Genomic DNA, 14,559 nt, shown 5'->3' with positions numbered 1-14,559 from the left:
TCCCACTGTGGTATTGAATTTGCGGTAACTGTGAGTCATCCAAGTGGATATCAAGTAGCCAGTTGATTATGTGGGTCTGAATATGTAGGTGATAATTATTTTTGAAACATAGGTGTAAAACGGTAAATGAGGCCAGGAGGGTGGATATCACTGCTAAGGAGAAAAGAGGTGCAGGATTAGGATAATGCCAATGAAGTATGCTAGAATTTTCAAGCAAAGTTTGTGTTTCTGATTCACTTCAATATTTTCCACCTACAGGGACTACCCTAATCGTTTTAATACTCGCCAGTTTGGAAGGAAAAAAATAAAAGGGCCATATTGTTTTAATTCGTAGTTCTTTGATTATTTGTAAAATTATATGTATATTTTCCATCTTTATCAATAATTGATACACATTTTCACCATAAATCATTTGTTCTTGTCCTGATTTTTAAATTGTTAGATAATTGCTAGATAAATTGTTTTATGAGCAAAAAGTGAAATAGACACGAGTGTGAGTACCCCCAGTGAAGATACATTCAATCTTAGAAAAATTAATATTTAGATTTAGATTTACTGATCTAAAAGTTAACACATTCCACTGACAAGACAAATGCGAAATGATGACTGGGATGAATATGAAGTGTAAAATTACACGTTTGTAAAGGACAGGCCGACTCTCTCTGAAACTTCCCGACCATGTCTCTTAATTGAAAAATACAGCTGTGCTGTTTTGAAGTGAGGAAATTTGACTAAATACACAATTGGAATCCTTGTAATGTCGAAAATCTGTGATCCACTCACAACATAATGTGATCCCATCACCGCATACAACCATACACTCTATGATAAGGGAGAACTGGGGAGCCTGTGTGCATTCATTATATTTCAAAGGCATGCCTTGTACTGTATTTTGTTCTTTGTAGGCTAGGAATTGTTGTATTTGATACTGTGTGTAATGAAATATTTCATATTACATAACACATAAGAGTTACTTGAAAAATATTAAATAACTCTTCCTCAACATGTCCCATTTTGTAAACAAGGAGGAAAACTGAGAACTAGAAGACTAAGACCTTTCACAGGGTCACAGGGTCCCTCAGATAACTGGACGGCGGTAGGTTGATAAAGATGACCACGTGTTCAATCTGAAGATATGGAAGAAGTTTGGGGCAAAACATTGAGCCCAAAGTCACATTCTAAGAGTAGCTACACAGTCATGTAAAATCGTACAATAGTCATTTTTTTCTTTTCTGTTTCCCCCCCTTTCAACCACAGGCAACCTTGGCCTCAAGGTAGCTTAAAGGTGAAAGCAAACAGAAATTCAATAGTCGGGTTTTCAATTTCAAAAGTAGATCTTTGAAGTCTGTGTCAGAAAACCCGGCAAAGCCAGATTTTCCAGCTCAAAAGCAAGGTGAGTAACCCATCGAGGGAGGCAAATCTTTATGAGGAAGCGATTGATCACCTCACAAAAAGGTGGTCAGTTCAGAATTCGGGGCAGGAGCCTGGAGATAAAGGAAAAGGGCGACGTGGGTTGGAGGTGAGGGCTCTGGGGATCAGGGATTCTGAAGGGCCTTCTGCCCTGTGGTCGGAAATCCTGAAAGTGGTGTCATTAGAGACACTGGACAGATTTTGTGTCCTGAGCACAGGGGTTTATTCCTACCAGAGCCTGGAGCTCTGGGAAGAGAGGATGTCAAAGTCCATGCGGACATGGGACAGACCCAGGAAAGTGTGAACAGTGGTCTGGCAGGTCTGGCAGGAGAGAAGATGATGAGGTGACCACACATAGGACACCTCACACACATGCCACAAACAGCCCCACCTGAACTGCAGCCCTCAGGGGAGGAACTAGGGCTAAGAGGCCAGTGAGGGGAGACACCAGAATCTGCATAAGGAGGTAGGGTTGCCAGAAGAAATACAGGACGTCGACTCAAATTTTAATTTCAGATGAACAACACATAATATTCTAGTATGTCTCATGCAATACTCAGACTAAAAAAGAAATTGTTCTTTATTTATTCGGAATTCAAAGTTAGCTGGGCATCCATATTTATATTTACTAAGTCTGGTAACTCTGGTGTAAAATTATTTGCCAGGCTGATATATTATTAGCACTCAAAGTTCAGGGAGACCTAAACATTGGTGGTTGAAAAAAATCACTGTGTCTGGGGCTTCCCTGGTGGCGCAGTGGTTGAGAATCTGCCTGCCAATGCAGGGGACACGGGTTCGAGCCCTGGTCTGGGAGGATCCCACATGCCGCGGAACAACTAGGCCCATGAGCCACAACTACTGAGCCTGCGCGTCTGGAGCCTGTGCTCCGCAACAAGAGAGGCCGCGACAGTGAGAGGCCCGCGCACCGCAATGAAGAGTGGTCCCCGCTCGCTGCAACTAGAGAAAGCCCTCGCACAGAAACGAAGACCCAACACAGCCAAAAGTAAAATAAATAAATAATTTTAAAAAAAAAATCACTGTGTCTGTACTGGATTGGTCAGTGGTTCATCTTTTGAATTACAATTCCTGCTCACCAGTAAATTTATCATTTACCTTCTCTGTGTTTCCAAACATTTAAATTTGGGGAATTGTATTTTTCTGCCCCTAATGACAGTAAGAGTCCGGGCTTCACAAAATGACAAGTGCGATTGAGGTGTAAGTTCATATTCACCATTAGGAAAAACAGAGAACTACCTAATTTCACTGGCTGACCTTTCTGAATTACAAAAACATAAAATCATCTTTAAAATATTTTATGAGATTTAGACTCCTAACCCAGCTAGTTACTAATTACCCAGAAAATACCTGACCTAGGGGGTCACTGTTATTACTGAAAGAGGCTTAAAATTCATAACAAAAATATTACATAATCCACGTTTTACGTGTAGAAATCTGAGACGTTGAACGGTCACTCGCTAGCAGATTCAGTTCTGCTTCGCGTTCTCGTCATTTTTAAAACGTAGTTTAAAGACTGCTAGAGAAACCAGTTGGAAAGCAAGGTTTCCTTCTCAACATTCCATTAGGTTTATAATATACAATAAACCTCGGGACTACCACTTTTCACTAGCCCTGCAAATTAGCCTGTCTACATCTAGGTGGGAAACCAAGCCAAAAATTGAGTGTGAAAAGAAGTTGAAATGGTCTCTGTTTAATCTGTAATTTCTGCCATCCATACCACCTCTAGGACTAAAGAATGACAGAGGTTTTCGTGCTGACCGGTTCAGTGCTTTGCACCACAAGGAATTTGACGGTCAGGAGTGAGCCCTGACCAACAACTCAGAATCCATCCTTCCTTGGTGGTGTGCCAGCATCCAAGTCTCTGGTATTTACAGCTCACCCTTGATTGAGTCTTTTGTATTTTGTACTCTCAGTGAAGGCGCGTGAAAATGTTGCATTCAGAGCTGCTTGGACACAGGGTCCAATTTATTATTTGGAGAGTTCACTTTATTCTTAAAACAATAATTACATATGGAAACACTTAACTTTCTGTATTTTGATTCCACTCCACCATCCACTGTAAGACACTCTGGATTTTAAGACAGTTTTGGGGGAGCAAACAAGAAAGCAGTATTCATTGTATATATAAGATAATGTATATAATATATAATTAATAGCCAGTATTAAATGTAGACATTAATTGTAAATTTATTTAAATTTCAGAAAACTAAATTTATGCGTTCATTCGCCCGATATTTATTGGGTTCCTACTTTTGCCAAATACTATTTAAACAAGACAGACTTATAGTCTAGTAAATAAAAAAGGTATGTCTTAAATGGAAGAAATACAGTATATTTAGTGAATTGTTTAGAATTGGTAACCTTAATTGATTAGGCCTTAGTAGAAAGGAAGATACTTGGGAAACATTAAAGGAATCTTGACCCCCATTGGCAAATAGGCAGACTTATTATCTGTTTGTGAAACACCTATCATTGGCATTGAATTTGAATATTACATATACTTTTGGCTGGTTAATAAGTGTGGTTACCTATCAGTCACCATATTTATTCACCATTTTATCAAAATTTTTACGTGCAGGTTTTTTGTTTGTTTGTCACTCAAAGTAACTGACTCTCTTGTTTTCGGAAATCTAGACTGAGCCATCTGAGTATATAGTTTTGGATGGCAACTTTCCATTAGAAATTTCAGAGAGAATTGAAGATGACATATTAGTCCCTAGTTTAAAATTACTCAGTGTCTTCATTGCTTTTCTTGGAATTATCTCAGGTAGCTTCGTATAGAAAGGGAAATACACAAAAACGGTTTGTGCGTTTTGAGTCAGTCCCTTAAATATTATCGTCACCTCTTCTATTAACTTCCATTTGCTTGCCAGTTTCCTCATTTGAAAGGACTTTCAAGTTGCTGATTTTGTAAGAAATGAAGAATAGTCATTGCCAGTACTACCCTTTATTCTACATTTAGTGTTTCTAATCACATCAGACATGTTTTCAGTATCTAGAGAGGATGCCTGCTCCCTACAGCTATCACGAGCCATTAACTTTAATTAAAATTTACAAGTCTAATGTTGTTACATCTGCTAAATGCATTAACTTCCATGTTAATTACCAAAATGTTAATGTTGCATTAAAATAATGTTCCCTTTTGACAGTTCATCTATAGTTTAATTATTTATTTTGTTGGGGAATATGTTCTAAAAACTGAAAAGAGAGCAGACTAGGAAGTCAAATCAGAAAAATGATACACAGTAGCAAAACTTCTAAGAGAAAACCCTCTGGTTCAGATGAAGATGGCTGAAGCATACTCCTAAGCTTTAGCCTGTATTTAAAGGAAATATGTCCTCTTGTCTTGCATCTAAAATATTTTTTAGAATAATGCTTTCCTGTTTTGCAGCTAGTTTATAGTGAAAGCACTAATTCATGCCCAATCCCTCAACTCCCAAGAGTTTATAAGGCTACACATTCCTTTATCCATATAAATCATTTAAAGAGAAAACTTCAGTTTAAAAAAAAAACAGCCTTCTGTGTTTTCTATCTAAATGTTTATTTTTTCTTTAAAACAGATTTATTTCAAGAAGCTATCCAAGCATACTTCTGGACAAATAAAAATAACGAAAGGAAATTCTCAAAGATCTACATGGACCATTGCAGTGAGCTGCTGAGTATGAATATTATTAAACATCTCACATTTCATTGAAAGGGGTTAGGCTATAATAACACTAATATTTAATAACAGCATTTCCTCGTCATGGGTGCACTTGCTGGATATATCCTTTAAATATGTAAGTCTATGTACATGAGTTAATTTTCAAATGGGATGCATCCTCTAAAACAGGAATATACTGGCGGTTGAACAAAATCTTAGTCCAGTTTATAGGTCACAGAGACCTTGCCTATGCTTTTTATCACTGTGTCCCCAGTGGCTAGAACCGTGCCTAGTGTATGGTAGACCCTCAATAAATATTTGACAGTTGCTTGAATGGCTCTTTAAATTTCTTTTTTTATTTTATGAAATACTATTGTATTTCACTTTTTTTCTTTGGGAGCTTTTCTATGTGACTGTATAATTTGTTTAAGTAAACGTATAAGTTTGTACGTCTCCCTTTCTTTAGCCATTCCTCTGTTGATGGGCACTTGGGTTGCTTCCATATCTTGGCAATTGTAAATAATGCTGCTATGAACCCTGGGATGCATGTATCTTTGAAAAGTGTTTTTGTTTTCTCTGATGTAAATACCCAAAAGTGGAATTGCTGGTTCATATGGTGGTTCTATTTTTCATTTTTCTGAGGAAACTCCATACTATTTTCCATACTGGCTGCACCAATTTACATTCCCACCAATAGTGTACGAGGGTTCCCTTTTCTCACCAGCACTTGTTATTTGCTGTCTTTTTTGATGACAGCCATTCTGACAGGTGTGAAATGATATCTCATTGTGCTTTCAATTGCATTTCCCTGATGATTAGTGTTGTTGAGCATTTTTTCATGTGTCTGCTGGATATCTGCATATCTTGAAAATATGTCTATTCAGATCCCCTGCCCATTTTTCAATCAGATTGTTTTTTGATACTGAGTTGTGTGAGTTCTTTGTATATTTTCAATATTAACCCTTTATTGGATATATCATTTGCAAATGTCTTCTCTCATTCAGTAGGCAGACTTTTAGTTTTGTTGATGGTTTTCTTCTCTGTGCAAAACATTTTTAGTTTGAAGTAGTCTCGTTTGTTTATTTTTGCTTTTGTTTCCCTTGCCTGAGGAGAAAGATCCTGGACTTGGATGTATATTTCCTTCACCCAGTTAGAGAAGTTTTTAGTTAAAAGCCCCCTACTTTTATTGTATTACTGTCAATTTCTCCCTTTATGTCTGTTAATATTTGCTTTATGTATTTATGTGATCTTATGTTGGGTGCATATACATTTATAAATGTTATATCCCCTTGCTGGATTGATCTCTTTATCATTATGTAATACCCTTTTGTGTCTTTTGTTACAGTCTTTGTTTTAAAGTCTATTTTGTCTGATATAAGTATTTCAAACCCAGCTTTCTTCTCATTTCCTTTTCATGGAGTATCTTTTTCCATCCTATCCCTTTCAGTCTGTGTCTTCAGATCTGAAATGAGCCTCTTGTAGGCAGATTATAGACAGGTCTTGTTTTTTATCCACTCAGGCACCCATTATCTTTTGATTAGAGCATTTAGTCCACTTACATTTAAAGTTATTTTTGATAGGTATACCTTTATTGCCATTTTGTTGTTTTCTGGCTGTTTTTGTAGCTCTTCTCCATTCTTCTCTGTTCCCTTCTCTTGTTCTTTTCCCTTGTGACTTGACAACTTTAGTGTTATGTTTGCTTTCCTTTCTCTTTATTTTTTGTGTATCTTATAGGTTTTTGGTCTATGGTTACTGTGAGATTCATATATGACAACCCTCATATATATTAGTCTACTTTAAGTTGATGATTGCTAAAAGTTCAAGCACATTCTAAAAGCACTACATTTTTGTTCTCCCTTTCACATTTTATGTTATTGAAGTCATATTTTACATCTTTTTATTTTGTATATTGCTTAACTAATTATTTCAGACATAGGTGATTTTACTACTTTTATCTTTTAACCTTTATTCTAGCTTTATAGGTGATTGATCCACTGCCTTCACTACATTTTTGCCTTTACCAGTGAGATTTTTTTCTTTCATAATTTTCTTGTTTCTAGTTATGGTCTTTCCTTTTTCATTAAAAGAAGTCCCTTTATCATTTCTTATAAGGCCAATTTCACAGTGATGAGCTCCTTTTCATCAAGCTTTTCCTTGTCTGGGAAACTCTATTTCTCTCTTTCAAATCTGAATGATAACCTTACCAGGTATAATACCCTTGGTTGTAAGATTTTTTCCTTTCAGCATATTGAAAATATCATGCCAGATCCTTCTGACCTTTCTGTTAAAAAATCAGTTGATAATCTTATGGGGGCTCCCCTGTATGTAACTTGTAGTTATTTTTCTCTTGCTGCTTTTAAGATTCTCTCTTTAACTTTTGACATTTTAATTATAATGTCTCTTGGTGTGGATCTCTTTGAGTTCATCTTGTTTAGGACTCTGTGTGCTTCCTGGACACAGGTTTCAGGAAACCTGAAAACTTAAGAAAGTTTTCAGCCATTATTTCTTCAAATAGGTTTCTCTATCTTTCTCTCTTTCTCTCTTTCTTCTACTTCTGGGACCCCTATAACATGAATGTAAGTATGCTTGATTTTGTCCCAGAGGGCCCTTAAACTATCCTCATTTTTATTTATTTATTTATTTATTTATTTAACATCTTTATTGGAGTATAATTGCTTTACAATGGTGTGTTAGTTTCTGCTTTATAATGAAGTGAATCAGTTATACATATACATATATTCCCATATCTCTTCCCTCTTGCGTCTCCCTCCCTCCCACCCTCCCTTTCCCACCCTTCTAGCTGGTCACAAAGCACTGAGCTGATCTCCCTGTGCTATGCAACTGTTTCCCACTAGCTATCTATTTTACGTTTGGTAGTATATATATGTCCATGCCACTCTCTCACTTTGTCCCAGCTTACCCTTCCCCCTCCCCGTGACCTCAAGTCCATTCTCTAGTAGGTCTGAGTCTTTATTCCCATCTTGCCCCTAGGTTCTTCATGATCATTTTTTTTTTATTTTTATTTTTTAGATTCCATATATATGTGTTAGCATACGGTATTTGCTTTTCTATCTCTGACTTACTTCACTCTGTATGACAGACTCTAGGTCCATCCACCTCACTACAAATAACTCAGTTTTGTTTCTTTTTATGGCTGAGAAATATTCCATTGTATAGATGTGCCACATCTTCTTTATCCATTCATCTGTTGATGGACACTTAGGTTGCTTCCATGTCCTGGCTATTGTAAATAGAGCTGCAATGAACATTGTGGTACATGACTCTTTTTGAATTATGGTTTTCTCAGGGTATATGCCCAATAGTGGGATTGCTGGGTCATATGGTAGTTCTATTTTTAGTTTTTTAAGGAACCTCCATACTGTTCTCCATAGTGACTGTATCAATTTACATTCTCACCAACAGTGCAAGAGGGTTCCCTTTTCTCCACACCCCCTCCAGCATTTATTGTTTGTAGATTTTTTGATGATGGCCATTCTGACTGGTGTGAGATGATAACGCATTGTAGTTTTGATTTGCAATTCTCTAATGATTAGTGATGCTAAGCATTCGTTCACATGTTTGCTGGCAATCTGTATACATTCTTTGGAGAAACGTCTGTTTAGATCTTCTGCCCATCTTTGGATTGGGTTGATTGTTTTTTGATATTGAGCTGCATGATCTACTTGTAAATTTTGGAGATTAATCCTTTGTTAATTGCTTCATTTGCAAATGTTTTCTCCCATTCTGAGGGTTGTCTTTTCGTCTTGTTTATGGTTTCCTTTGCTGTGCAAAAGCTTTTAAGTCTCACTAGGTCCCATTTGTTTCTTTTTGTTTTTATTTCCATTTCTCTAGGAGGTGGGTCAAAAAGGATCTTGCTGTCTCATTTTTAAATATTTTTTTCTTTTTTCTGTTCTGATTGGGTGATTTCCACTACTATGTCTTGTAGATCACTGCTCTGTTCTTCTGCGTCCTCTAATCTGCTGTTAATTCCCTCTAGTGTATTTTTCATTTTAGTTATTGTATTCTTTAATTTTGATTTTTTAAAATATTATCTATCTCTTTGTTGACATTCTCACTGAGTACATCCATTCTTCTATCAAGAGCATCTTTATGACGATTACTTTGAACTGTTTATCTAATAAGTTGCTTATCTCTGTTTCATTCAGTTCTCTTCCTGAGGTTTTACTTGTTCTTTCATTTGGAAGGTATTCCTTGGTCTCCTCATTTTGCCTAATTCTCTGTGTTTGCTTCTATGTATTAGGTAGATAAACTGCGTCTCCCAGTCTTGAGAGAGTGGCTCATGTAGAAGGTGTCCTGTGGAGCCCAGTGTCACAATCCCTCCTGGGTCACCAGAACCAGGTGCTCCAGGGGTGTCCCCTGTGTGGGCTGCGTGCACCCTCCTGCTGGGGTTGGGCCATGATATCTGTGGGCACACTGGTGGGGGGCGGGGGGGGCGCTGGATCCTGGCCCAGCTAGCTGAGATGTCCAGCTGTGACTGTTGTGGGCACACTGATATGCACAGCTGGCCCCCGGCATGGCTGGCTGAGGCCCAGACACAACTGTTGAATGCTGGTGTGCGGGGCTGGCCCCATGGAGTGAAAGCCACTTTGGAGGGGACCAGTGCTGGCCAAGGCCACCCACTGGGTGGGGCAGGACAGGAGCTGCTTTGGAGAGCCAGCCAGGGTGGGTGGGTCCTCACAGCAGTGTTAGGTTGACAAAGAGTGACAGATATAGCACCCACCCCACCCAACTGGCTGGGTGGAAGGAGAGTAAAAAAAAAAAAATGGTGCTCAGTAGAGCGGCCATCCTCAGAGGAAGTTCCACTGTCTCCCTGCGCCTCTGGCACATGCCCTAAAACTAGTCAGTGAACCTCCTTCTCCTTCGATCCAGGTGCTTTTTGAGCTGCTGCCTCTGTACTGGGACTCAGAGCAAGTGAGTCTGAGCACGAGCCCTTCAGGAGCAGAGCCTTGGTTTCCCACAGCCCTCTGTCTCTCCCAGACACGAGCCCTGCTGGTTTTCAAAGCCAAACGTTATGGGAGCTCCTCTTCCAGTGCAGACCCCCAGGCTGGGGAGCCCGACGTGGGGCTCTGACCCCTTGCTCCTCAGGTGACCCATGCGGTTGTGACATCCCTCCTGCTGTGGGTTGCTGCGCTGGGGTGGGTTCTGACCAGACTGCATCTCTGCCTCTCCTACCCCTCTCAGTGTGGCCTTTCCTTTGTGTCCTCAGCTGTAGACAATCTGTTCTGGGAGGCTTCAGGTTGTTCTCGGAAATAGCTGCTCTACATGCACTTGTAATTTTGGTGTGTCCATCAGAGGAGGGGAGCTCAGGGTCTTCCTGCTCCAACATCTTTATCCAGAACCTCAGTCTTAAACTACTTCTAAAAGTAACAAGTACTCTAAATACCTAAAAGAATGCGGACCCCCAATTTTTCTTGAATTGCTGAGTAATGAACCCTTCGTTCATGTAGTTTCTCTCTCTGAGAAAACTTTCATTGCCTGAAGTCTCAATGGGAATTACAGGGCTCTTTCCAGTTCTCCAAAACTTTAGTTCACTGTATCTGAGATGCGTAGCTGGGCTGTACGGCAGTTGTTGAAAAGACTAAAACTCTTGCATTTACCTCTTTATGTTTATATATTTAGTTCATATAACTACAGTTATATATATAGTTTATATAACTACAGTTATAGTTTAAAAAATGTTTCACACACATTATCTCTAACTGTGTCAAATATTGCTCCAAAAAGGATCTGAGCAATTTACTGAAAACATACGCCAAAATTAAAACATCTGGACGAACGGTGAAAACAATGGAATGGCTGGTGAAGGGCGAAGAGAAAAGAACACAACTAGAGAAGCCGCAGGTCCTCACTGAGTTGGAATTTGGCCCTAAGCTTCTGAGATGATAAAGCAAAATTTACCATGATCAGTTATGTGGTTCTCAATGTCCAGAGGAGAAAACACATAGATTCTCCAGCGTTAACAAAGCTGTTCCTAACCTCCAGGCTTTGCTTTAGAAGAAATAGATGAGTGTAGCTGCTCTCATTGAACCAGGGCCCTTGGCAGGTCTCACTCTTGGCCACAGGACTCCTGGGGCACTGAGGGGGCAGTGGTGCCATCTGCCAGTTAGGAGCTCGGACCCTGAGTCTGGCGAGCTCCTCCACCACTGACGAGATTTGGCATCAGGCAAGCTTCTTGACCTCTCTCGGTGTTAGTTTTCACATTATAACATAAGAAGAGGCATACAACCTGTCTCTTCCTTGAAACAGTCCAGCCCAGAGCCTGCCACATGGTAATACCCAATAAATATCTGTCAAATATGTGAGTAAATGAAAGAAAAAGGATACAAATGAACTTATTTACAAAACAGAAACAGACTCACAGATCTCGAAAATCAAACTTATGGATACCAGAGGGGAAATGTAGGGGGAAGTGATCAGTTAGGACACTGGGATGAACAGACACACACTACTATATATAAAATAGATAAATAAGGACCTACTGTATAGCACAGGGAACTCTACTCAATATTCTGTAATAACCTATATGAAAAAGAATCTGAAAAAGAATGGATATATGTATTATATATGTATAACTGAATCACTTTGCTGTACACCTTGCTGAATCACTTTGCTTTGTTGTGTGAAACTAACACAACATTGTAAACCAACTATACCCCCAATAAATTTTTTTAAAAAATATAAGAGAGAACCAAAAAAAAAGGAAAGACAGAAACATGAGTGCTAATGTAGATGTTTTTCTAGATCGGAGGGCAAGCAGTTTTGTTTGTATTTGTCTGAGAGTTTCCATTTTGTGAAGTAGTAGTCACAGTTTTCTGCTGAAAAGAAGGGAGATTTTGAGGCGGGAGGCATGATATAGCCCACTAGAGGGGGAGAGACCATGCCGACCCCCAACACTTGGTGTTCAGGGCCCATTAGGGCAGGTGACCATGAACTCGTACCGTCCCAGTTCTTCCTGCTGTGCTCAGCGGCCAGGGGCCAAGCACGGGAGGGGGGATCAGGGCTGGGGTACTGCGGGATGGAAGCTCGGAAGGCACACACAGGGAAGAGAATCAACAATCTGGGCAAGGGCTTCCCTGGTGGCGCAGTGGTTGAGAATCTGCCTGCCAATGCAGGGGACACGGGTTCGAGCCCTGGTCCGGGAAGATCCCACATGCCGCAGAGCAGCTAGGCCCGTGAGCCACAACTACTGAGCCTGCGCGTCTGGAGCCTGTGCTCCGCAACAAGAGAGGCCGCGATAGTGAGAGGCCCGCGCACCGCGATGAAGAGTGGCCCCCGCTTGACGCAACTAGAGAAAGACCTCGCACAGAAACGAAGACCCAACACAGCCATAAATTAATTAATTAATTAATTAATTAATTTTAAAAAAATAATCTGGGCAAGAAAAAAATGAGGATTAAAATGAGCACTTACCTCATCAAGTTGTGAGGGTCAAATGCATTAATACGGTAAAGGACTTAGTGTCTGCCATAGAGTAAATGCTCAGGAAAAGTTTGCTATCATTATTATCAATAAAAATCTAAGCTAAAGAGAGAGGGAAGGGAAATCAGGAAACAGCACATAATGAGAAGAAAAGCTAAGGGAGAGGCCTCATTATATAAGGAGCAGTTGTAGTGGGAATAATTGAGAAAATTATCTGGAAAGACAGGAGATTCTGGTTAAAGAATGTGGTTTCCGAGTCATTAAATTAAATTGTGGGATAGTGTTGACGAGAACCAAGTTTAACACAGTGGATCTCAAAGTCACTTTGCCTAAGAATCACCTGGGAAGAGTGTTAAAATGCAGATTTGCTGGACTTTTCCTCCAAAAATGTGATTCTGTAAAACTGGACAGTTGGCCTATTTTATCAAGCCTCCTAAACCATCCTGGTACAGCCAGCCCCTGGACCACACTTTGAGAAGTCTGGGCTAGGCCACGACATGGCGCAGAGAGAAGGTGACTGGAGATGAGGAGACCAAGGGCCGAGAAGCCTGGGTGTGGGATGGCGCATTCAGATGGTTGCTGACGTCACTCAGGATGGAGACCAGACAGGGTGGAGAAGAGGATGGTGAGCCAGAGGATAGAGTCATCACTGGATGGGGGGACGTACAGGGAGAGGTGAGGGACACAACGTTCTTGGGGACGGAGAGGAGCTGGGTGAGGGCAGGGGGATTAACCTGATGGCAAGAGTCTTATCGGAGCAGGAGTGTTTCAAAAAGATGAGAAAGTCAGGGTCTGCTGTTAGCTTTCAAAAGCAAGTTAGTCACTAAGAGAACACATAAGGGAATATTCCTAACATAAGAGAACAAAAGGCTTCCATGGAAGAAGGCTGCTGGGAAAGCCACGTGCCAGGGGAGGAATTGGTTTTGGTTAAAGAGTAGGATATAGGCTGTGAAGAAATTCAGGATACGGGAGAGTCATTAAATCATGGAGAAAGTTCCAGAGGATACCATGAAAGGAGGTGGGGAGTGTAAACCTAGATTAGAGAACAGGGAGCACAGAGTGTTATGAGACTGGAGACCTGGAAGAAGGAAGCTGGCCAAAGGGGTTGACATTTGGGCAAACATAGAGGAAATAGCACATGAGGCACAGAGTAATATAATCCCAACAGATTCAAGGAAACAAGCATCTTTCCTCCTGACTAAGTACCTTGGTGGCTGGGGGAGAGATTTTAAAAAGGAAAGATGGCCAACAGTTTTTTAAACATTTTTTCTCAGATGTCTGTCTCACACATGATGTGTGAAGTTCCCAGATTTTCTCAGTTCATGGTGTCCTTAGTGACTCAGAATTTTTCATGGCAGTCTGAGCACAAACAAAGTACTTAACAGTTCTGTTTATTAAGTAATCAGGTCCAAACCATTTACTAAGTAATTGTGTCCCAACAACTTAATAGCTGTTTGGAAAAACAATGCATGTAAGTTGAAATAAAAAGTAATTTTTATATCATTCTTTAATAATAATTTACTGATGAGATGTGCATATCTATTGGTCACAGAGAACATCTCAAACTTTATTAACTATCAGGTTCGACACCACCACCCTCATTTCCTGTTCCACACTGATTTTCACATAGTATTTTTTTTTTTTTAAATCAGAGAAAACACCCAAAACCAAACTTTGTGTACGTAAGACGTCATCAAAAGAAAGGTAGCTCGATCCAGAAACTGGTAAAGACCTCAAGCTATCATTTTGTGCAGGATCTGATAGATGTCTCTGTGTTTGCCTTGAAATTTTTAAATATCCCACTGTACCACTGTGAGTTTGATGTGATGTCCCAGGGTAACTTGGTGCACAGTTTGGGAACTACAGTCTTATGCTAAAGAATTGGGATAGTATTCATATTATGGGGAGTGATCCAGGGATTTAAAGGCGGTGAGTAATGTAGTCTTAGAAATATCAGTGTGGGAGGAGACTGGAGAAAAGCACGAATAGAGGAGACAAGTTCGTAGGTGGCGGCAGCAGTGCAGGAAATGTTCTAAAAGCTAAAGCAA

This window comes from Balaenoptera musculus, chromosome 1, assembly GCF_009873245.2.
Source record: "Balaenoptera musculus isolate JJ_BM4_2016_0621 chromosome 1, mBalMus1.pri.v3, whole genome shotgun sequence".
Classification (NCBI taxonomy): Eukaryota; Metazoa; Chordata; class Mammalia; order Artiodactyla; family Balaenopteridae; genus Balaenoptera; species Balaenoptera musculus.
This window is presented reverse-complemented; position numbering follows the sequence as displayed.